Below are 25,262 nucleotides of genomic sequence, written 5' to 3' on the forward strand. Positions count from 1 at the left end.
TGGTATGCTGGCCATTCTGGGTTGGGGAACCAGGGGGTAGGATAGACGGCTACTAAATGTTGTCTTGTGAATATTGTGAGATCCCCCCCTTTTTGTTTCAGCAGTTATTAGATTCACTGGTGCTTACTACACTATTAAAAACAAGAAATTAGAAAAAGCATGAGCCAAATAAATGAGGGCCATACATAGAATGTGCTGAGAGTGTCATGAGACATATAACATGATTAATCTATTTGTTTTCATCTGAGGTCAATTTAGAAAAAAAAATGGTAAGTGAGAGAGAGGGCAGAGGGAAAGAGAAATGGAAAAATCAAAGAGTCAGAAAAGAATGGGACATCAGGTCTTTTGAGGGAAAAGAAAAAAAATAAAGCAAGTCTGAAGAAATTAACTGAAGAAATGAGTGAGAAAAGACTGAGCTTATTTCTGAGAGAAGAATGGGTTGGAAGAAATCGAAAGAATGAGAACTGGGAATGCTGAGGCAGACGAAAAACCTAAATGGCATTTCTGAACCGCAAGAGGGACACTGTGTCTCCACAGAGGAGTGTCAGCCAAAGGGCCAGATTCCAGGAAAGGGTGATGTGGTTAAACAACACACTAAGGTTTGGTCTACAGAAGGCTGACACCCAGCCAGCTGGGCTTTTCCAAAAACTTGGAGAGTTGTGGTCAGTTCTGGCTTCTTCAATACTCTAAGCTATTAATTAGGAGAAACCGCTAGGTTGACCTGTGGCCAGAATCACCTATGATGAGGGCTTATGCCTAGATATTTGCTGTAGGTAATTGAAGGCACTCCTCTGGGAGCTGCCATCTTGTGTCAACCTCTGGTGTCCAGTGGAAGTAGTGCATGCTGGAGGCACACAAGGGAAACTGGGAATTGTACAAAGTGCAGATGCATTTATCAAGGAAATTTGTCACTCATAATCATTGTCCTGTGGCCTTTGAACGCTCAGTGATGACAATGACTCAGGCCAACAATGACTCTCCTTATCAGCATTGACATGACCAGAAAACTCTGGAAATACACAAGCTGGCTCCGGGTTTAGTCCTTCCTCTGTTTTTCTCTATGATCTTTGGAAAGAAAACCAACCAAAGCAGATGCCTCTGTTGGAGTGGGAAAGGGGTGATTCATTTTGCCCTCGTGAGGGGGAAAACAGGGATTTAAGCTCCTGCTTACCTAGCCTTTGGGGCTTTCCTGGTTGCTCAAACAGTAGAGAATCTGCCTGCAATGCAGATGTCCCAGATTTGATCCCTTAGATCCCCTGGAGAAGGAAATGACAACCCACTCCAGTATTCTTGCCTGAAGATCCCATGGACATGGGAACCTGGCAGGCTACAATCCATGGGGTCATAAAGAGTGACTGCTCTTCACCTTGGATCTGTTTTTGTGCTGAGCTAATCACAGCCCCCTGAACAAATGGTGATTTCCTCTTATCCCTCCCTCCATTCACTTGAAATGTCCTATTTCCCTATTTCTCTCAACCTGGGGAATGAATAATTTTCTTTGATGTTAAATAAAATAAATGCTCTGTTCGAATGGTACTTCTTCCATAAAACTCCTATATCCTGTGTCCCTGACCATCCCACTTACACACAGGGTCTCTCACCCCTTGGGAACCCCTCCTGTGTTCTTTGGATGTCTTTCAGAGTTAGAGTGCTTCACTGCATTAATTTATTTACATATCTTCTACTTCTGTCTGTTGGGGACAGAGCATTAAGTTCAACACTCAATGAATGTTGAGCAGCTCTATAATGAATAAGGCCATGTTAGTGCTTTACACACCTTGCCTCATTTAAGCCTCACACAGCCCTAAAAGGTGGTTACTATTATCATTAATCCTGTCCTTAGAGAAAACAAGCCTCACAGAGGATAAGCTATTCATCTAAGACCGTAGCATTATTAAGCCATAGAAGTTGGATTTCAACATAGATAGTCTGACTTCAGAGTCCTCCCTGGATAGTTCAGTTCAGTCACTCAGTCATATCCAACTCTTTGCAATTCCATGGACTGCAGCATGCCAGGTCTCCCTGTCCATCACCAACTCCTGGAGTTTACTCAAACTCATGTCCACTGAGTCGGTGATGCCATCCAACCATCTCATCCTCTGTCATCCCCTTCTTCTCTCACCTTCAATCTTTCCCAGCATCAGGGTCTTTCCCAAAGAGTCAGTTCTTTGCATCAGGTGGCGAAAGTATTGGCGTTTCAGCTTCAACATCAGTCCTTCCAATGCATATTCAGGACTGATTTCCTTTAGTATGGACTGATTGGATCTCCGTGCAGTCCAAGGGACTCTCAAGAGTCTTCTCCAACACCACTGTTCAAAAGCTTCAATTCTTTCTTTATAGTCCAACTCTCACATCCATACATGACTACTGGAAAAACCATAGCCTTGACTAGATGGACCTTTGTTGGCAAAGTAATATCTCTGCTTTTTAATATGCTGTCTAGGTTGGTCATAACTTTTCTTCCAACGAGTAAGCATCTTTTAATTTCATGGCTGCAATCACCATCTGCAGTGATTTTGGAGCCCCCAAAAATAAAGTCAGCCACTGTTTCCACTGTTTCCCCATCTATTTGCCATGAACTGATAGGACCAGATGCCATGATCTTGGTTTTCTGAATGTTGAGCTTTAGGCCAACTTTTTTTTTTTACAGTAAAAGTGACTGCTGCTGCTGCTAAGTCGCTTCAGTCGTGTCCGACTCTGTGCGACCCCATAGACGGCAGCCCACCAGGCTTCCCCGTCCCTGGGATTCTCCAGGCAAGAACACTGGAGTGGGTTGCCATTTCCTTCTCCAATGCATGAAAATGAAAAGTGAAAGTAAAGTCACTCAGTCGTATCCGACTCTTAGCGACCCCATGGACTGCAGCCTACTAGGCTCCTCCATCCATGGGATTTTCCAGGCAAAAGTACTGGAGTGGGGTGCCATTGCCTTCTCCAATAAATTCTTCAGTATCATTTTTCTAGATTCCATATATGTGTGTTAGAATACAATATTTATCTTTATCTTTCTGACTCACTTCACTGTATATAATATAATAGGTTCTAGGTTCATCCACCTCATCAGAACTGATTCAAATGCATTCCTTTTTATGGCTGAATAATATTCCATTGTGTATATGTACCACAACTTCTTTATCCATTCATTTGTGGATGGACATCTAGGTTGCTTTCATGTTCTAGCTATTGTAAATAGTGCTGCAATGAACAATGGGATACGTATGCTTTTTCAATTTTGGTTTCCTCAGGTTATATGCCTAGGAGTGGGATTGCTGGGTCATATGGTTTTTTTTTTCCTAGTTTTTTAAGGAATCTCCGTACCATCTTCCATAATGGCTGTATCAGTTTACATTCCCACCAACAGTGCAAGAGTGTTCCTTTTTCTCCACACCCTCTCCAGCATTTACTGTTTGTAGACTTTCTGATGATGGCCATTTTGATTGGTATGAGGTGATATCTCATTGTAGTTTTGATTTGTATTTCTTTAATAATAAGCAATGTTGAGCATCTTTTCTTGTGTTTGTTAGCCATCTGTATGTCTTCTTTGGAGAACTGTCTATTTAGGTCTTTTCCCCACTTTTTGATTGGGTTGTTTGTTTTTCTGGGATTGAGTTGTATGAGCTGCTTGTATATTTTGGAAATTAATCCTCTGTCAGTTGTTTCATTTGCTATTATTTTCTCCCATTCTGAGGGTTGTCTTTTTACCTTTCTTATAGTTTCCTTTGCTGTGCAAAAGCTTTTAAGTTTGATGAGGTCCCACTTGTTTACTTTTGTTTTTATTTCTGTTACTCTAGGAGGTGGCCATAGAGGACTTGCTTTGATTTATGTCATCGAGTGTTCTGCCTATGTTTTCCTCTAAGAGTTTTATAGTTTCTGGTCTTACATTTAGGTCTTTAATCCATTTTGAGTTTATCCTTGTGTATGGTGTTAGGAAGTGTTCTAATTTCTTTTACACATAGCTGTCCAGTTTTCCCAGCATTATTTATTGATGAGACTGTCTTTGCCCCATTGTATATTATTGCCTCATTTGTAAAAAATAAGGTACCTACAGGTGAATGGGTTTATTTCTGGAATTTCTATTTTGTTCCTCTGGTCTATATTTCTATTTTTGTGCCAGTACCATACTGTCTTGATGACTTGTAGTATAATCTGAAGTCAGGAAGGTTGATTCCTCCAGCCCTTAAAGTCAATTTTATGTAATATTAATATAGGATTCCAGCTCTCTTTTTGTTACTGGTTGCATACTATATCATTTTTCCATTTTTAAACTTTAATATATTTGTGTCTTTGAATAAAATGTCTCTTGTAGGCACAATATAATTGGATCATTAAAAAAATCCAGTGAGTTTGATTGGAATGTTTAGTCCATTTGCATTTAATATAATTACTGCTAAGTTAGCATTTATGCTGGCTCAGAGGTTAAAGCGTCTGCCTCCAATGCAGGGGACCTGGGTTTGATCCCTTAGTCGGGAAGATCCCTTGGAGGAGGAAATGGTAACCCACTCCAGTATTCTTGCCTGGAGAATCCCATGGACAGAGAAGTCTGGCAGGCTACAGTCCACCGGGTCGCAAAGAGTCGGACAGAGCTGAGCGACTTCACTTTCACTTTCTTTCACTTTCTATACATCTTATATCCTTTCTGTTCCTCTAATTTCTCTATTGCTTTTTTTTGTACTAAATAGATAGATTCTAGTATCCCATTTAAATTCTCTTGCTGTTGTTTCTTTTACTATGTTTTATGCATTATCATGTATGGATGTGAGAGTTGCACTGTGAAGAAAGCTGAACGCCGAAGAATTGATGCTTTTGAACTGTGGTGTTGGAGAAGACTCTTGAGAGTCCCTTGGACTGCAAGGAGATCTAACCAGTCCATCCTAAAGGAGATCAGTCCTGGGTGTTTGTTGGAAGGACTGATGCTGAAGCTGAAACTCCAGTACTTTGGCCACCTCATGCGAAGAGTTGACTCGTTGGAAAAGACCCTGATGCTGGGAGGGATTGGGGGCAGGAGGAGAAGGGGACGACAGAGGATGAGATGGTTGGATGGCATCACCGACTCGAAGGACATGAGTTTGAGTGAACTCGGGGAGTTGGTGATGGACAGGGAGGCCTGGTGTGGTGCAATTCATGGGGTTGCAAAGAGTCGGACACGACTGAGCAACTGAACTGAATTGAACCAAACTGAACTGATGCATTATTTTATTTGAAGTTGCCCTGAGGATTACAATTAACATCTTAGCATAAAACAATCTAATTTTTATTAATAACCAGCTCACTATCACAGTATATAAAACTCTGCTGATGGATTGTATTTAATGTAATATTATTCTTTTCATAACACATGAGTTGCTAAATATGATTTATTTTTATATTCTTTTAACATTTCTTATATAATTCCATGTCAAGTCATGTATGTCTTGCTTCAAAGAACTTTTAATTTAGTTTAGGAAAAAACACAGATATATGTCAAGTCCAGTGACAATGAAATATTTAAATATTAATTCAAGACAATAACAGACATGAGTAACAACTAATTTATTGACCTACAGTTGTACACCTACACATGTCTAGATAGGAAATGTGTAGTGGCTTAATAATAGGACATTTCAGGAAAATCAGAGTTGGTGTGAAGATGATCAAAGAAGACTTTAAGGAGTTGAAATTTGATCTAGTAGGTGTGGAGGTGTACAAACTCACTGAAATGTAAGGAGAATGAATGGGAACTCTCTAAGCTGTCTTCTGTCTTTTCAGTGAAACAGGGGATGAGGCTATCTGTTTACTGTTTGTCTGTAGCACCCAGAACATTGCCTGACACATTATAGGTGCTCAGTAAATATTGACCAGATGACAAAATGAGTGAATTTGGTTGAATACATCAGTTAGGGGTGTAACTGCAACCTTGGAAGAGAGATGGACTATTTGCTAGGTAATTGATAAGAGGGAAATAGCCTATTCTTTTTCAGTTATTAGGGACACTGCAAAATTTTCACTTTTACTTAAAATCTGTACTCTAAATTCTTTTCTGGGAGTTCAGAGAAATTGAAGGTAGATACTTTTGTGTCTGTACATTTCAGTGATAGAAATGGGGTGACAAAAGTTCTGCAAATATTGAGAAGAGAGATAATGAGAAATATGTGGGAACATTGCTTTGAAACATCTGAAATGGCTCTATTACTTTCCTTTCTTTAATTCACTTTCTAGTCCTTGACTCTCCAGGGTCATCAGAAGCAGAAAACTTCAATAATTCCAGCAAATATCAGCAAAAATACATGAATAGAGTTTATTTTTAAGGGTTTGAACATTTTTATGTTAGCTCTTTAATGAGATAAATCTTGTATATTTATAGATTTTATGTTGTATAAATCTTTGGTTAAGGTTAACTTAAAGTTAACCTTAAAGAAATATGCTTCATCCTTCAATTTCTTGGCCACTGGAGAAAGGAATCTAGCGAAAGGCTGAAAGTTGAGGTTAAATTTCTCTTTAACTGCAATTGCTTTGCTGACTTTGCTGACAAAGGTCTGTCTAGTCAAAACTATGGTTTTTCCAGTAGTCATGTATGGATGTGAGAGTTGGACTATAAAGAAAGATGAGCACCAAAGAAATGATGCTTTTGAACTGTGGTGTTGGAGAAGACTCTTGAGAGTCCCTTGGACTGCAAGGAGATCAAATCAGTCAATCCTAAAGAAAGTCAATCCTGAATAATCATTAGAAGGACTAAGGTTGAAGCTGAAACTCCAATACTTTGGCCACCTGATGCAAAGAGCTGAGTCATTTGAAAAGACTCTGATGTTGGGAAAGATTGAAGGCAGGAGGAGAAGGGGACGACAGAGGATGAGATGGTTGGATGGCATCACCGACTCTATGGACATGAGTTTGAGCAGGCTCCAGGAGTTGGTGATGGACAGGGAAGCCTGGTGTGCTGCAGTCCACAGGGTCACAAAGAGTAGGAGCAACCGAGTGACTGAACTGAACTGAACTGCAGTTGCAAAGCCAGTAGAGGGTGCAGTGTACCTATCCTTTGATTTCTGGGATTGCAAATAAGTGCATAGGTTGGATATTCCTCAAATAACCTAGATAAACAAGACTTCATTTCATCTAGAGAGAAAGGAGTCTGGGACTATGATATGGTCTTTGGTGATCTCGGTTTTATGTTCAGGAATTAGCAGATATATAGAATCATTTTATTACCATTGGAGAATGCTGAGGTTGGTGCTTTATGAAGACTGTTTTTCTGTTTTGCTTCCCTGGAGAAAAGTCATTTGAGCATTTTGTACCAAGTCCACAAAAAACTGGCCTGATTAAACTCATCAACCAGATTAGATTCTGGGTATCCAGGATTGCTTGCGTAATGGGTTGGGCATTTTTACTAATCCTTGAAATCTTTGATGTGGCTGCTGACTGGGAGCTAGGATGCATTCTTCCCCTCTGGCTCATCAGCTTCCATTCCATGAGTCTCCAGTGTCTGTGCTACTTTATCTCCACAGCTGACTTAGCAGAGATAGGACGCCTCCTGTTCTCTTCTTTCTTGCCTGACTCACTCCCACAGTGTTATTCTCCCCTAGCAACAGGGCAGTGGGCTGAGCAAATGAGGCAGCACCCCCCGCTTGCCAGCTCACCACCTTCTGAAGCTGTCTGTTTATGCAACATTTTGCTCATTCTTTCTCCATCAAATTCTCCCAGTTTCCAGGTACTTATTCAGAGGGGTTCATGTGAGGTCTTTTCTTTCCCTTCACTTACTTTCAGCATGGAAATGAATGCAGTAATAGTATTATCAGTCCATCTTTTTTTTTTTTTTTTTAGCATTTCTTGGGGATCTTATGCTTTTGACATTCATTTTTTGTCTTGTGATATCTCTTGTATTTCTTGAGCAGGTGTTTAAATCTCTCCTTTTAATTTAGCTTTTTTTTTTTTTTTTTCTGGTTTATGCTGTCTCTCTGAATCTAGCTAGAAGGTGAATTAATACTTGTGGCTGAAAAGAAGCTCTTTTGACCTAGGATCCTGGTCTTCTACATGAGAGTTAAGGCCTTTCTCATTTGGCTAAAAGTATTTCAGAGAAAAAAATATAGAAATTCAATACTAATCAGTAATTCTGTTCTCTACCCTTTAGAGAAAAGGGATTTGTACTTTTGGGGATCAACTTATTTTCTCCTTCCCTTTTGACAGGTTTTGGTAAATGTTCCACTCCAATAATATGTTAACATTTTCAGAGTTGATCCAGGTTAAAAAGTAAGTAGACTCTGTTTTGTTCTCCTTCTCCTTGGTTCTTTCTCACCATCACCTTTAGCCACTGCCCCTCTCCCATTTCTTTCTCCTACCAGGTCAGAATCTGCCCTCTGCTTGTTTCGGGTCAGTATGCTTGCAAGAATTCCAGTTTACTGCTTGGTTAATCACTAATCACTCTCATGTGACATGCTTTGTGAGATAGACTCACTGTTGGCTATTCTCAAAGTATAGCTGTAGTGACAAAATCATTACAAATGTCTTTGGCTACTGTATTCAGAAAATATCTTAAATATATAAGAATTTGGAAAGCAGCTTTATCCTTTAAAGCAGTTTTACTCAATACTGCAGTTGGCTCAGAGATCAAGAAGGGATCTGGGTCTGTCTAATCTGTCTAATCCCCAGCACCAGGATTGTGATGGAAAAGTTAAGGTGTTTGTTTGCTTGTTTTTTCTTTTTTTGGCCATGCCGCGTGACTTGTGGGATCTTAGTTCTCTGATCAGGGATTGAACCGAGGCCCAGGCAGTGAAAGCACTGAGTCTTAACCACTGGACCACCAAAAACAAAAATTGCTGGAAAAGTTCAGTTTTGAGGGTTGCTGAAGTGGAATAGGTTTGGAGAAGGACAGAAAATCAGAGGTTAAGGTTATTATAATAGAGGTGGAAGAACTGGGACAGAGAACTCAGAATGAGGGACCATATTTTGTCCCTCCAGGTATGTCTTGTGTCAAAGGGAAATAAAGGCAGAGGGTTGTAGAGAGTGAGGATTAAAAACAAAGTTACCATGTCTAAAGAGTCATTACTAGCGACTTGGGAGTTTCAGTTCGGTGAAGGAAATTCATCATTCTACTCTGAGATCAATGCAAAGAAATAGAGGAAAACAACAGAATGGGGTAGAGTAGAGATCTCTTCAAGAAAATCAGAGATACCAAAGGAACATTTAATGCAAAGATGAGCTTGATAAAGGACAGAAATGGTATGGACCTAACAGAAGCAGAAGATATTAAGAAGAGATGGCAAGAATACACAGAAGAACTGTACAAAAAAGATCTTCACGACCCAGATAATCACGATGGTGTGATCACTCACCTAGAGCCAGACATCCTGGAATGTGAAGTCAAGTGGGCCTTAGAAAGCATCACTACGAGCAAAGCTAGTGGAGGTGATGGAATTCCAGTTGAGCTATTCCAAATCCTGAAAGATGATGCTGTGAAAGTGCTGCACTCAATATGCCAGCAAATGCGGAAAACTCAGCAGTGGCCACAGGACTGGAAAAGGTCAGTGTTCATTCCAATCCCAAAGAAAGGCAATGCCAAAGAATGCTCAAACTACCTCACAATTGCACTCATCTCACACGCTAGTAAAGAAATGCTCAAAATTCTCCAAGCCAGGCTTCAGCAATATGTGAACGGTGAACTTCCTGATGTTCAAGCTGGATTTAGAAAAGGCAGAGGAACCAGAGATCAAATTGCCAATATCCGCTGGATCATGGAAAAAGCAAAAGAGTTCCAGAAAAACATCTATTTCTGCTTTATTGACTATGCCAAAGCCTTTGACTGTGTGGACCTCAATAAACTGTGGAAAATTCTTAAAGAGATGGGAATACTAGACCATCTGATCTGCTTCTTGAGAAATTTGTATGCAGGTCAGGAAGCAACAGTTAGAACCGGACATGGAACAACAGACTGGTTCCAAATAGGAAAAGGAGTACGTCAAGGCTGCATATTGTCACCCTGCTTATTTAACTTTTATGCAGAGTACATCATGAGAAACGCTGGACTGGAAGAAGCACAAGCTGGAATCAAGATTGCCGGGAGAAATATCAATAACCTCAGATATGCAGCTGACACCACCCTTATGGCAGAAAGTGAGGAGGAACTAAAAAGCCTCTCGATGAAAGTGAAAGAGGAGAGTGAAAAAGTTGGCTTAAAGCTCAACATTCAGAAAACAAAGATCATGGCACCTGGTCCCATCACTTCATGGGAAATAGATGGGGAAACAGTGGAAACAGTGTCAGACTTTATTGTTTTGGGCTCCCAAATCACTGCAGATGGTGACTTCAGCCATGAAATTAAAAGACGCTTACTCCTTGGAAGGAAAGTTATGACCAACCTAGACAGCATATTAAAAAGCAGAGACATTACTTTGCCAACAAAAGTGCGTCTAGTCAAGGCTATGGTTTTTCCTGTGGTCATGTATGGATGTGAGAGTTGGACTGTGAAGAAGGCTGAGTGCCGAAGAATTGATGCTTTTGAACTGTGGTGTTGGAGAAGACTCTTGAGAGTCCCTTGGACGGCAAGGAGATCCAACCAGTCCATTGTGAAGGAGATCAGCCCTGGGATTTCTTTGGAAGGAATGATGCTAAAGCTGAAACTCCAGTATTTTGGCCACCTCATGTGAAGAGTTGACTCATTGGAAAAGACTCTGATGCTGGGAGGGATTGGGGGCAGAAGGAGAAGGGGACAACAGAGGATGAGATGGCTGGATGGCATCACTGACTCGATGAACATGAGTTTGGGTGAACTCTGGGAGTTGGCGATGGACAGGGAGGCCTGGTGTGCTGCAGTTCATGGGGTTGCAAAGAGTCGGACACGACTGAGCGACTGATCTGATGTGATGGAGAACAGTAGGCAGTTTCCTTGAAAAAGTAAAAATAGAGCCCCCATGTGATCCTGCAATCCCACTCTTGGGCATATATCTGGAGAAAAACGTAATTTGTAAAGATATAGATATGTGCATCCTAATGTTCGTTGCAAGACTGTTTACAATAGCCAAGACATGGATGCAACCTAAATGTCCATCATCTGGTTATTTGAATGAATGGATAAAGAAGATATGGTATATGTATATTGGAATGGAACACAATGGACTATTAATCATAAGAAAGAATGAAATAATTCCATCTGCAATGACATGGATGTTTGTCTTTGAATTTTTTTCTGTTTTTGTTTGCAAGTTATGCCTTCTCTATTTTTATGTCAGTATCAAAGCTACTTTAATCTATATGCTTATCAAAGTTTAAGTTAATCAGTATCCTTATTGTTCTCTGATAAAAGAGACCGCAGAATGCTTAAACTCCATTCTCCTTCCCTTTTATATACTACTGCAGTTGTATTTTATCTATAGAATGTTTTCTGCCACAAACCAGAGTATTACCATTGGTTTAGACAGAATTTTAAAAATTTATTTGCCTATTTACTACTACAATATCTCTGCTCACCATTTGTTTTTACATTAAATCCTTTTGATGTTAGACAATTCTCTTGTCTGAAGTATAGTCCTTATAATGTTTCAATTACCTGAAAATGTCTTTATTTAACTCATTCTTGAAAAGTATTTTTCTAGTATTTTATTATGAAGATTTTCAAACATAGCAAAGTTGAAAGAGTGTTGTAGGGAATACCCATATACCTACCTAGATTCTACCATTATTATTTGAAAAGGGTATTTACTGGATATAGAGTTCCAGTTTGCTGGTTATTTTCTTTCTTTCAGTGGCTTTTATTCTGACTTTCAGTGGCTGGATATCAAGAAGTCAGTCATCAACCCCAATGCCAATTCTCTGTAGATCTATGTACCTGCTGTGGCTGTTTTTAAAAATTCTTTTCATCTCTGACATTGCTCAGTGATGTGTCTAGTGTGTGTTTTCTTGGGTTTCACTGAGCACCATGATCTGAAGACCATTATCTGTCAGCAATTCTGAAAAATCTTATCTCTTTAAATATAATTTCTTCTTTATTCTCACTAGTAATTCCTTATGCAGCTACTTTAAGCTGACTCCTCCACTTAAGATACTTTGGACTGCCTAAAGCACTAAGAATTGGTACTGCAAACCCCACTGAGGACCACCTAGTGAGTCTCACTGCCAGGAGAGTTTTCCCTTTTCTCCATTTCCTTAGCTTCAAAGATGGGGTGGGCAGGTTTACATGCTGTCCTCTTCCTGTGTGGTGGAGTTTAGCTCTTTTTCAGTTCTACTAGGTAGGTGATACCCTGTGGGGCCTCAACTTTCTGCAGGGATCTTCTGTCACATTCTTCACCTTGGCAGAACTTTGGCTTCACCACCTCTCTCTCTGCACCACTTCCTCCTAGAAGACACAAAAAGGGAAACTCAGTGGCTCAAGGAATGCACAGGAAACTTCAGGTAATGGCAGATCTGGCATTTCCCTCTTCCTCAGAATTGGTGCAAGTTAAATAACTCACACATAGAGATTCTGGGTGGACCTGGCTGGATAAAATAGGCAAAAGCATCATGACTCATTTCAGTGCATGATGACCAGAAAATTAAATCCAAGGAAAGCTTCTTCCAATCAAATGCGGGACCATCTGTGGACATATATTCTCGGATTTAACTCTCAATTACTTGACCTCATCAACGGTGATGAGGAAAACAGCTTTTAGAAATGATCACTAATTCAGAGATTACAAATAATCATTCATACAGCAAAATAGGGGTTTCCCAGAGGGTAAAGAATCAGCTTGCCATTGCAAGAGATGTAAGAGACATGGGTTTGATCCCTGGGTTGGGAAGATCCCCTGGAGGAGGGCACAGCAACCCACTACAATATTCTTGCCTGGAAAATCCCATGGACAGAGGAGCCTGGCAGGCTACAGTCCATAGGATAGCAAAGAGTCAAACACAACTGAAGTGACTTAGCATGCATGTACAGAGAAATGGGGCTCCATAAATGCCAGGTTAATTTGAAATGTTCATTTCTATTCAAGGTAAGCTTTCTAAGCATATGGAAACGTCTTTTTTTCATATCAAGTTGTTTTTTGGGGAACCAGATGTAATCTCAGGACTTTTTTTCATTCTAATTGTTACAACTGTGTTTATACTAGCTAAAACTATGCATGTTATTTACAGCAGAGCTTATTTGTGTCATTTTATCAATCATCATCAATACTTGATAGTTTCTGTAAATATTTCAGGATGTAAATTAAATATCCCTTGCCACTTGACTACCTTTCTTTTGGTAGCTTATGCCAACTATGTTTCGACCATATCTAAAAAACTTATGCTGCAATTTGTTCTTTTGGAATATATTAGGTATACTTTGGCAGTTAATGAAAAGAGATATGCTTCATGAAGATTTAAGTATTTACATTCTTATATCATCTTAATATATGATTCAATGGAAACACACACATATGTACAAAGAAGAACTGTAAATGGATCTATGCTTTTTACATTAAGAGAGTAAAGCAAATGATGAAAGTGTCCTACAGTGCTGTGTTGCTATTTATACTTCCTAAACCATGTAACTGTAGTGGATCTTAGCTACATTTCTCATGTAACAAGTTGGTAATTATGAAAACAATGGAAACAGTGACAGACTTTAATTTTTTGGGCTCTAACATGACTGCAGATGGTGACTGCAGCCATAAAATTAAAAGACACCTGCTCCTTGGTAGAAAAGTTATGACAAATCTAGATAGTATATTAAAAAGCAGAGATATTTCTTTGCCAACAAAGGTCCATATAGTCAAAGCTATGATTTTTCCAGTCATCATATATGGATGTGAAAGATGGACCATAAAGAAGGCTGAGAGCCAAAGAATTGATGCTTTCAAACTGTGGTGTTGGAGAAGACTCTTGAGAGTCCCTTGGACTGCACGGAGATCAAACCAGTCCATCCTAAAGGAAATCAACCCTGAATATTCATTGGAAGGACTGATGTTGAAGCTCCAATACTTTGGCCACCTGATGCAAAGAGCTGACTCATTGGAAAAGACCCTGATGCTGGGAAAGGTTGAAGGCAGGAGGAGAAGGGGACAACAGAGGATGAGATGGTTGGATAGCATCACTGACTCCATGGACATGAGTTTGAGCAAGCTCCAAGAGAGGTGAAGGACAGGGAAGCCTGGCCTGTTGCAGACCATGGGGTCACAAAGAGTTGGACATGACTGAGCGACTGAACAACAACAACAACAATTATTTTTATAACCATTATTGTTTGGCTGCAAACACAGTTTGGCAGTAATATCTTATTTTTTAAAATGGTTTGTATATTTAACATTAGATAATCCTTACTGTCTTTTACTGTTTCATCTTTTGAGATATCATCCTTGTAAACATGTTCAATAAAAGTGAGAAGCAAATATGTGAACAAACATACGAAACTCATTGAACAAAGTGAAGCTCTTAAAACATTAACAAATCTCTTAATGATATCCAGTTTATTATCAGAGAACCATTTAGATATTGGGCAATATGACTGAATAAGTAATTTGAGCACTATGTATTATTTTAGATATAATTTCTCACATGTGAGCCATGTGTTTTCAAATTTTACTTTTAAATAAATGTTTCTGCTCACTGGAATTTAAGCTCCATGAGGACAGGGACATTGTTTTGTGCACCATTAATTTCTAGTTGAGGACATAATTGTCACCAACATCTTTTTCAATGAACAAGCTATTACATAATTAAAACTAATTGATAGTGGAAAATATTTTTGTAAACAGAAGAAATAAAATGTGGTCTTAATTTCAGTCAGTATTTCTTCAAGACTATTAATATTTAACACGTTTTGTGACTACCGGGTTAGGTGCATACAAATTTAAAGCAAGTGTATTTTCTTGGTGTATTGTTCTTTTTATCATTACATAAAGACTTTCTTTGGAGAAAGGAATGACAACCCACTCCCATATTCTTGCCTGGAGAGTTCCATGGATAGAGGAGCCTGGTGAGCTACAGTCCATGGGGTAGCAATGAGTCGCGACCGAGAGACTAACACTTTCACTTTCAAAGACTCTTCCTGTGAAATCATATCTTTTTTGATGTTAGTCTCTGTCTGATATTGTTATACTGATTTCTTCCTGCCCTTGTCCCCTCTCCTTTCTGCCTTCTCTCCCTCTCTCCTCCCCTTTCTTTCCTTTTACCTGTTCTTCCTTCTCTTTCCTTCTCCTCTCCTCCTCTTCTTCCTAATCCTCATCTTCCTCTTCTTTCTGAATATTTGCCTGGTGTATCTTCTTTCATCCTCTTATTAATTTATTCTTGACATTTTTGAGCCATTGTAGATATGTTTATATAAAGCACATAGCTGGGTTTTGCTGGTCTGTTCTTTAAAATCTTGCCTGGGAATCTTCTCCCTTATAGGGTTATTTGTTTCATTACACAGTTGCTTTGATTACTAGAACATTGGGCTTATGTGTCTATATCTCATGGCTTTTATTTTTGCTTTCACTTTCTGCTTTCCTAACCTGGGGCTTCCCTGGTGGCTCAGAGGGTAAAGGGGGGTAATGTGCCTGTAATGTGGGGGACCAGGTTTGATCCCTGGGTTGGGAAGATTCTCTGGAGAAGGAAATGGCAACCCACTTCAGTATTCTTGCCTGGAGTATCCACATGAACAGAGAAGCCTGGTGGGCTATAGTCCATAGGGTTGCAAAGAATTGGACACGACTGAGCAACTTCACTTTCTTTTCCTAATTATCTTGGAAAGACTGAGTTTTCTTTATTCCTATCCCCCATTCCAACTACCAATTTGGAATTTCTATATTTTGTTTCTGACCTTTAAAGAGTCGATCTTAAAACATCTTAACATCAACACATGACTTAATATGATTTAATATTAATTAGTAGCTTTATGCTCATACCCTTAGATACATATTAGCTTTCTCCTCTCATTCCAACTTCTGTGGTTATTTTATTATTTTTTAAATAATATTTTTATTTATTGTTGTTTAGTAACTAAGTCCTGTGCAACTCTTTTGTGACCCCATGGACTGTAGCCCACCTGGTTCCTCCGTCCTTGGGATTTCCCAGGCAAGAATAGTGGAGTGGGTTGCCATTTCCTTCTCCAGGGGATCTTCCCGACCCAGGGATGGAACTTGAGTCTCCTGCAATGCAGATATATTCTCCAAACTGAGCCACCCTTACTAATCAATGTTTGTTTAGATTTACAAATAACTGCTCATCAATGCTTCACTTTTCTTCTCCTTGAAGCACATGTCTTTTAATTGAATCATAAGACATTGACATTTTTGTGCATCAAAGATGGCTGAATATCAGACATTTCATGTGGTTCAATCTAATAGTCATTTCTCGGAAAAACTGTGGGCAGTAAACTTTTTCAATTCAAAAATCGAAAAATTTTTTCATTTCACCATCACATCTATATGGTTTAGCTATGTGTATCCTCTGCTGCTGCTGCTGCTTAGTCGCTTCAGTTGTGTTCGACTCTGTGTGACCCTATGGGCTATAGCCCGCCAGGCTCCTCTGTCCATGGGGATTCTCCAGGCAAGAAAACTGGAGTGGGTAACCATGCCCTCCTCCAGGGAATCTTCCCACCCAGGGATTGAACCTGCATCTCCTGCACTGCAGGCAGATTCTTTACCACTGAGCCACCAGGGAAGCCATGTATATCCTCTGCTTGGGTTATTTTCCCTCATTGCTTCAAGATGTCTCATTGCCTTCTGGAATCATGATTGCTAATAAGAAGTCTACTGTCATTCTAATCATTATTTATTTATAGATAACTTGTCTTTACTTTCTTATTCCTTTATCATTGAAATTTGGAAAGTTTTCTATAACATATCTGGGTGTGGATATTTTTATTTGTTTTTAACTTCAAAGAGTTTGCCCTTCTTTTCTAGATGTTTTAAGTCATATATATATATATATATATTTAAGTTGGCCTGTTCATTTTCTGTTTCTAAGCTTTTCCTTATGGTTTTTGTTCCTTCATTATCTCCTTTAAGTATCTTATTATACTTCCTTGTAGTCCCTTTCATACTGTATATAATCTATATTTGGGGAGTGCTTAATTTTCCTATTGACTGCATTTTCTTAATCTCTTCCATTGTGTCTTGATTTCTCACTGAACTTATAAATGATTTTCAGCTATGGTAATTTCCCCACCTCCATTCCACCCCCACTTTCCTGGAATTTTCTTAAATCCTTATTTTTAAGGTATTCCCAAAGAATGATTTCACATTTTTTAGGATGCAAAAAGTGCTTTTTATAGCAACAATTTTTATGTTCATATCAATTGCATGGTTTGTGGTGTCTTAATCGTGTGGGTGTTACACACTTAAACCCTACATCTGTGTTAATGGGTACCTTGCATTTTGATTTCTCACAGTTGATTTGTTTTTCACTCAAGGCCCTGGAGAGGTGGCAATCTTTTGAACTGCTTTTACAGTTAGGTGGAAGGAGTTACTTTAGTCTCTTCATGGAGGAGGTAGTTCTTCAAGGCTCCATGCCTTACCTGGGAAGTCCAACTACAGATCTTGCCCCATGAAGACGTTCTATCTCTGGTCCCCGTAGAAACATTCATTAATCCTGAGCCTCCATTGTCTGTGATTGAAGTTGAAGCTGCTGTTGGGTCCTCTCTGTCCTCTGGCCTTGGTTTCTCTGTTTATTTGGCACAATGGGGATTTTCTATTTTTTTCTAGAGTGGTTATGTCTTATTTTTTTTTGTTTTTGCTACATTTTATTCATTTGGTTATGGTCCATTTCTTGGTTTATGCTTACGTTTCTTTGTTGCCTTTTAATTTTGACCTTTTTTTGTTGCTTCTAACTGAAACTCTAACATTCATTGTGTGATATATTTTAAAATAAGCTGTAGTATCTTACAAATTTGATATAAATTTAATTCACAATACTTGTAGAACAACTTCTGTTTTATACAGATGCCTTTTGTCTTGTATTTACATTAAGTGAAAGTATTGTTACAGTTGTGAAAATCCAGTTTGTTGAAAATTGCCCACCAAGAGATGGAGAACTTTCTCTAAGAAAGTAGACACACATTATTAAATGATAAATTTTCTTCTCTCATTCTTATTAGTTTAGAATGCTGAAATTAAGAATTTTGAGGATATCCGTGTCCAAAGGTTAATGTAGGAGTTTTAAAGCAAGACATTCTAGAATAATCAACCATTTTTCAATCCTTTTTACCTTTTATTCTCCTCTTCTGTATTTCAAACAACAAAAAGTAAATCAACCTCTCATCTTGTAAGATTATTAGGTCTTAAAGGTGCTATTTTCTTGGATAAATATTTGTTATAATTATATATTATTTTTCAGTGGAGATAGCTAATTTTTAAAAGAAATGATAAATTTGGGTTAATTAATCCTACTGTTTGTACTAAGTATATTTTATTTATTGAGTCTTTTTAGAATTGACAATTTGTTCTATTTTTAAAAATTTGTTCTATTTTTATGAAAATAGAACATCTTTATATAAATTAGAAGAAATAGGTAAGTAGAGTAACTTTTATAGCATAGCAGAACATTTAGTGTAGATGCACAGACAGACAGACAGACAGACACACACACACACACACACACACACACACACACAGCCATGCCATGCCATTGACGTCATTTTCATTTACTTTTTGTTTTTTCTGGCAACAGTGGAACATGCCCTGACAATCCACCTTCCATTATAAATATTTTAAAAACTAGGCAGAAGAGAGTCATCCCTTAACCACAGTCATATAATGTAATGAAGGATACACACAGCTGCAGCAACACTCTGTAATTACTTAATTTGTTTTTGACAGCCCCCATTTGCAGAGGTGAGGAAAGTATGAACCACACATGAGTAAGGATTTTACGTATACCCGAATTTGTTTGTCAGCTGTGAATATTCACACATTTTCTTGGAAAATGACACAAATTATGGGGCAGGAAATCAAAACCAACGTCACCCTTTTCCCAGCAGAGAAAGAGCTCAAGATAATGTTTGCTGTCAATGAAAATTTGAAGCAAAAACTCAAGCCAGCGTCTCCTCTCCAAGAAGAAGTAAATTAGCCAGCACTTTCCAGCTTGTGGCATTAGAGTGGGAGTGGGAGTTAAGAATATAGGTCTTGCTCATCAGATGGAAGAGCTTATTTTAATGACTAAATGGAGCCTAGAACAGGCCACCATATTTATCCCAAGTAACTTTCATAATAATTATGTGTTGAGTGGTGCCTCTTTCTGTGGTTTTTGTAACTCAACCATGGGCATTCAGAGTGATCCCCATTATGCACTTCTTAGGTAACCAGTGTTGACCTACATAGGAGCGAGGTTGATGGGGCTGTGGGATGTTTCCTGGATCCTCTGAGACATGTCCTGAGTTGTCTGGAACTGAACACTTTACAGGGACTGGTCTTGAAGTGGAATTAGGGCAAGATGAAACCCAATGATCAGAGATAAGTGACTGAGATCTGATCTCTTTTGAGGAGTATGAGAAGTCTCCTCCTACCCCAGCTGGGAGTTGGAGTGGTGATCCAAAACAACAAAATCAAACAGTTCTGTAAAGGAATGATGGAGACCTTACAAAGTAGGGGAGCACAGAACAATGAAATAATTTGAGTTATCTCAGAGTTATCAGTAGTCATAACGATGCTTTTCAACGCAGTAATTGGGCCTGATTAAGAGGATGTCTGTCACCTTATGAAGATGGGATAATTAACATCTTACATAAATCAGAGTAAGGAACTGTAATAAAGGGTATATTATTAACATCATATTGAGAAACTAGGCAGAGCTCTGGACTTATTTACCTGATAGAAATCTGACCAAGTGGAGTTAAAAATCTGTCTGTGCTTTCCTTGTCTCCAATTTTCTTGGTTCTTTTTGGTAATAGGATTCCAATACATGAAACCATATGCAAATATCATAAGCAGTAATTGAAGGCAGAGTTACATGTGATGTGAGCTTCCCAGGTGGCGAGTGGTAAAGAATCTGCCGGCCAGTGCAGGAGATGCAAGAGACGAGGGTTTGATCCCTGAGTTCGGAAGATCCCCTGGAGGAGGAAATGGCAACTCACTCTAGTATTCTTGTCAGAAAAATATCATGGACGAGGAGTCCAGTGGGCTATAGTCCATGGGGTTGCAAAGAGTCGGACATGATTGAGTGATAGCATGTACATGTGATCTAGTTAGCTCACCATGAAGAAAATTCTTGGGATGAGTTTTGGGAAGATTTCTTCCCTGAAGAAGGAGGTCATGAGGGGAGGAATTTGAGTTATAAAAAGAGTCAACTTGAAGTTGTAGAGAGCTCCTAGAGATCAGATCAGATCGGTCGCTCAGTCATGTCCGACTCTTTGCGACCCCATGAATCGCAGCACGCCAGGCCTCCCTGTCCATCACCAACTCCCGGAGTTCACTGAGACTCACGTCCATGGAGTCACTGATGCCATCCAGCCATCTCATCCTCTGTCGTCCCCTTCTCCTCCTGCCCCCAATCCCTCCGAGCATCAGAGTCTTTTCCAGTGAGTCAACTCTTCGCATGAGGTGGCCAAAGTACTGGAGTTTCAGCTTTAGTATCATTCCTTCCAAAGAGATGCTTATCTGTAATTGCTCTTCTGCCTTTGATCAAAATCATGAAGTTACATATTCACATTATCTTGTATATTCTACTCAACAGGCAAGGATTAAGCCAGGGAAGAAGCACGTATTTCCTCTCAGGTGTCCTGAGTACTTTGGCCCAAGGTCATTGTCATCAGACAGCCTGCGACTAAGGTTGCTTTTTCTGCCCTTCCCAGCACCCCATAGCCTCAGGCTTCCAGAGCAGACTGTGGAGTCAGAGTTGTGCTTGATCCTGCCTAAAGACAAAGGAGGTGTTTAACAGTAGGGTACTGAAGGTTGTGGGCATCTTTGTCCTTATATCATTTTATTCCAGTTCTCAAGGTCAGTCTCCCAAAGAGCACCCTTTTAAGCTATGGTACTTAAGGCAGTACTCACCTTTCTCTACAATCCTCTCCAAATGTTATTTAATGTTTTCACTAGTGGACACATTTATACGTACTTACTTGAACTTTGGAGAGTGATTTTACTTGATAAATCTCAGTACCTCGTCTGTCCTTGGAATTTTCCAGGCAAGAAAACTGGAGTGGGTTGCCATCTCCTGCTCCCAACCCAGGGATCTTCCCAACCCAGGGATCAAACATGCCTCTCTTGCATCTCCTGCATTGGCAGGTAGATTCTTTATCACCAGCACCACCTGGGAAGTCCTGATAATTCTCAGCAACTTAATATATACCTATAAGGATTGATCTGAAGGCACTGGCAAATTATAGATGAATGTATTGAAATCAAAGTGCTATGGCCCCTGATTCATTCTTCAAGTTTTTTTTTTTTTTTTTCTCTCTCTCTCACATTAGAAACATGTAAACTGATTGCTTACAACTTGAGTTCAGTTCAGTTGTTCAGTTGTGTTCGACTCTGCGGCCCCATGAACCGCAGCATGCCAGGCCTCCCTGTCCATCACCAACTCCTGGAGCCTACCCAAACTCATGTCCACTGAGTCAGTGATGCTGTCCAACCACCTCATCCTCTGTCATCCCTTCTCCTCTTGCCCTCAATCTTTCCTAGAATCAGGGTCTTTTCCAATGAGTCAGCTCTTCGCACGAGGTGGCCAAAGTATTGGAGTTTCAGCTTCAACATCAGTCCTTCCAATGAACACCCAGGACTGATCCCCTTTAGGATGGACTGGTTGGATCTCCTTGCAGTCCAAGGGAATCTCGGGAGTCTTCTCCAACACCACAGTTCAAAAGCATCAATTCTTCGGCGCTCAGCATTCTTTATAGTCCAACTCACACATCCATACATGACTACTGGAAAAACCATATCCTTGTCTAGGTGGACCTTTGTTGACAAAGTAATGTCTCTGCTTTTTAATATGCTGTCTAGTTTGGTCATAACTTTCCTTCCAAGGAGTAAGCGTCTTTTAATTTCATTGCTGCAATCACCATCTTCAGTGATTTAGGAGCCACAAAAAATAAAGACAGCCACTGTTTCCACTGTTTCCCCATCTATTTCCCATGAAGTGATGGGACCAGATGCCATGATCTTCGTTTTCTGAATGTTGAGCTTTAAGCCAACTTTTTCACTCTCCTCTTTCACTTTCATCAAGAGGCTTTTTAGTTCCTCTTCACTTTCTGCCATAAGGGTGGTGTCATCTGCCTATCTGAGGTTATTGATATTTCTCCCACCAATCTTGATTCCAGCTTGTGCTTCTTCCAGTCCAGTGTTTCTAATGATGTACTCTGCATAGAAGTTAAATAAGTAGGGTGACAATATACAGCCTTGACGTACTCCTTTTCCTATTTGGAACCAGTCTGTTGTTCCATGTCCAGTTCTAACTGTTGATTCCTGACCTGCATACAGGTTCCTCAAGAGGCAGGTCAGGTGGTCTGGTATTCCCATCTCTTTCAGAACTTTCCACAGTTTATTATGAACCACATAGTCAAAGGCTTTGGCATAGTCAATAAAGCAGAAGTAGATGTTTTTATGGAACTCCCTTGCTTTTTTGATGATCCAGCAGATGTTGGCAATTTGATCTCTGGTGTTCTTCCTTTTTACACAGCATTATTTAATGCTAGATTATTCATGAATATGTATAAATCCTTTTTATAAAGCTGAGAACTGTTAAATTAGATAAATCTAATTTATAAAAAATAATCCTGAATTAATTCAAGGTAGAAAGAATTAACCTAAGGAAGAAAATACTAAAATAAGGGCAAATATAGGCTACTGGAAATAAATTATTTGCATTTGAAACTTTGAAAAAATCTTTTGGCACCATTTATGCTCCCTTCCCCCTTCATTTTCCTTTTTTAGTTTTATTTCTTCTGTTGCTATTTGTAAGGGTAATTTATGATCATGATAACTAAATAATATAAAGATGTATAAAGAAAACTTTTATGATATCCCCTCTCTCCAACTATTAATGGGCTTCCCTTGTGGCTCATCTGGTAAAGAATCTGCCTGCAATGCGGGACACCTGGGTTCAATCCCTGGGTTGGAAAGATCCCCTGGAGAAGGGAAAGGCTACCCACTCCAGTATTCTGGCCTGGAAAATTCCATGGACTGTATAGTCCATGGGGTCTCAAAGAGTTGGACATGACTGAGTGACTTTCACTTTCAATAGCCTAGAATAAAATTTTTTTTGGTTCCTTTTTGTGATCCATACTAAGATATATATGCATATATATATCTTGATAGACATATACATATGCATATATATCTTTATATATTTTTTATGTATGTATATAAAACATATATTCATATATCTACAAGGAGATAATTTTTGGTTATTTTTTAAAATTAGGATTACAATATTACAGATTCTGTATCTATTATGCTGGATTCTTTTTTGGCCTATGCTTTCATTTTTCTTTGCTGTACCCAAAATTTTCTTTCTTGAAGAAATTCAACAAGTTTATTTTTTCACTTTACATAACATAGGATTTTCTGTGGGGTGATGAATATAGATCCAAACTCACTTTAAAAAATAAAACTGTAATATTTCATATTACTTAGCTATCACAATTTATTCAGGTAATGGATAGATATTACATAAGAAATGCATCCTCACTACTTAGGGGAGAAAAGTGCATTTAAGCTTTGTTCTCAAGGTCCTAACACGTAAGAGGAAAAAGGCAAGAACTTTCCTCTAAACTTTATTTTGTACACATGTATACACTCTTTATAGAGGTTTCTTATTTCAAACATTTTAGGAATACTGTTAGATAATTACATAAGCCATGAAACAGTGGTTATTGTGAAAATTGATAATGATTTTAAAATGTAACAGCTAATGTAAATGGTTCACCAAGAAGCTTATTAAATCTTTCATAAAGGTCCATTGTACTTAAAATCTAGTGAAGCTCATTTTGTCTTGGGGCTGTTAGATGAGCAATACACTTGGATATCTCTTACTGTAGTAGATTTAAAAAAGGCAATTTTTGTCCGTAAACCCAAACATAATGCACTGTGTTTTGGGTTAGCATTTTCTTTCACAATGCTTAAATCACTACAAATAACCAGCAATCAAAGGACTACTACATAAATCTTTATGTACTGCCACATTATTCAAAGTGGGGTTCCTGAGTTAGAGGGTATGCTTTTTTTACTTTTTAATAGAGAGTGGCATATTACCTTCCCTAAGAGGTAAATCAATTCATATTACCTTGTTTTCTCAAGTTGTTAATATTACTTTAGAAACATTACTTTATTTTAGAAATATTACTTTAGAAAGGGACATTAGGGAATATGCTGACTTTATGCTGCCACCTTTCTAGCTGGCTCCTTATTTTAAAATATAATATAAATAAATAGCTTAAATTATTCCCATCTGATCTTAATTTGTTCTTGAGATGAGAACTTAGAAATTGTATACAGTCCAAATACAAGTCCCCTTTAGCTCCTGCTCAGATAGATTTTTTTTTTACCCATTTTCTCCAAATTGCTCTAAGAGATGAATGGGACTTGTGGGTTTAGAAGACAAACAGATGAACACAATTGCAAGAGTAGATGTTTCTCTATTTGGATCACAAGGAGGAAAACACACATTAACTTTCATCACAGCTCTTGATTAGGTAGCTTTTTCAGTTAGGTTTTCTATCTCTGGTGATTTACCTATTGGTGAAGAATAAGTAGAACAATATTATGGGGCTAGAGTGAGATGGGAGGGGAAGAAAATGAAAAGGCAGCAAAGTAAAGAAGGTTAGTTTGAATTCCAAGTTGTAATCTCCTATGTGCCTGATGCGCTGTGGGATCTAAATGAGTACTTACTGACATTTAGAGGTAGTATAAGACCTCCTTTGCTCCTACATTGAATAAAAGACCTATTTTTAACTGAAAGATGAAGTGATACTCAGCACTTTCTGTGCTGACTCTGGAAAGAGGTTCTTTGTTGGGATTCTTCAGAGGATGGGTTAAAAAAAAAACACCTAACTGATAAAACGTGTGCTTAGCCACTCAGTTGTGTCTGATTCTTTGTGACCCCATGGGCTGTACCCCACTAGACTTCTCTGTTTAGGGGATTTTCCAGGCAAGAATACTGGAGTCAGTTGCCATGCCCTTCTCCACAGGATCTTCCTGACCCAGGGAAAGAACCTGTGTCTCCTGTTTGGCAGACAGATTCTTTACCACTGAGCTACCTGCAAAGTTGCAACTAATTAAATGAGACTTGGTTAAAACATTGGTTTTCACTTAAAAAATTATGGCCTGTTAAATATCAAATGTTTGTGTTTCCTCACATTCATATGTTGAAGCTCTGGTGTGTATTTAGAAATTGGGCCTTAATTGGGAAGTAATTAGGATCAGATGAGA

The 25,262-nt window shown here is 38.9% G+C and overlaps 1 long non-coding RNA gene across 1 annotated transcript in view; it reads left to right on the forward strand.

The window, feature by feature from the left end:
• Positions 1-6,891: 6,891 nt before the first annotated feature.
• LOC123332912 overlaps positions 6,892-25,262 on the forward strand; it is a 105,798-nt gene continuing 87,427 nt past the window's right edge. Inside the window, exons 1-2 of the long non-coding RNA XR_006550078.1 lie at positions 6,892-7,678; positions 8,155-8,217. This is a non-coding gene — a long non-coding RNA (uncharacterized LOC123332912). The remainder of the gene's footprint in view (positions 7,679-8,154; positions 8,218-25,262) is intronic.

Source organism: Bubalus bubalis, chromosome 3, assembly GCF_019923935.1.
Source record: "Bubalus bubalis isolate 160015118507 breed Murrah chromosome 3, NDDB_SH_1, whole genome shotgun sequence".
Lineage (NCBI taxonomy): Eukaryota > Metazoa > Chordata > Mammalia > Artiodactyla > Bovidae > Bubalus > Bubalus bubalis.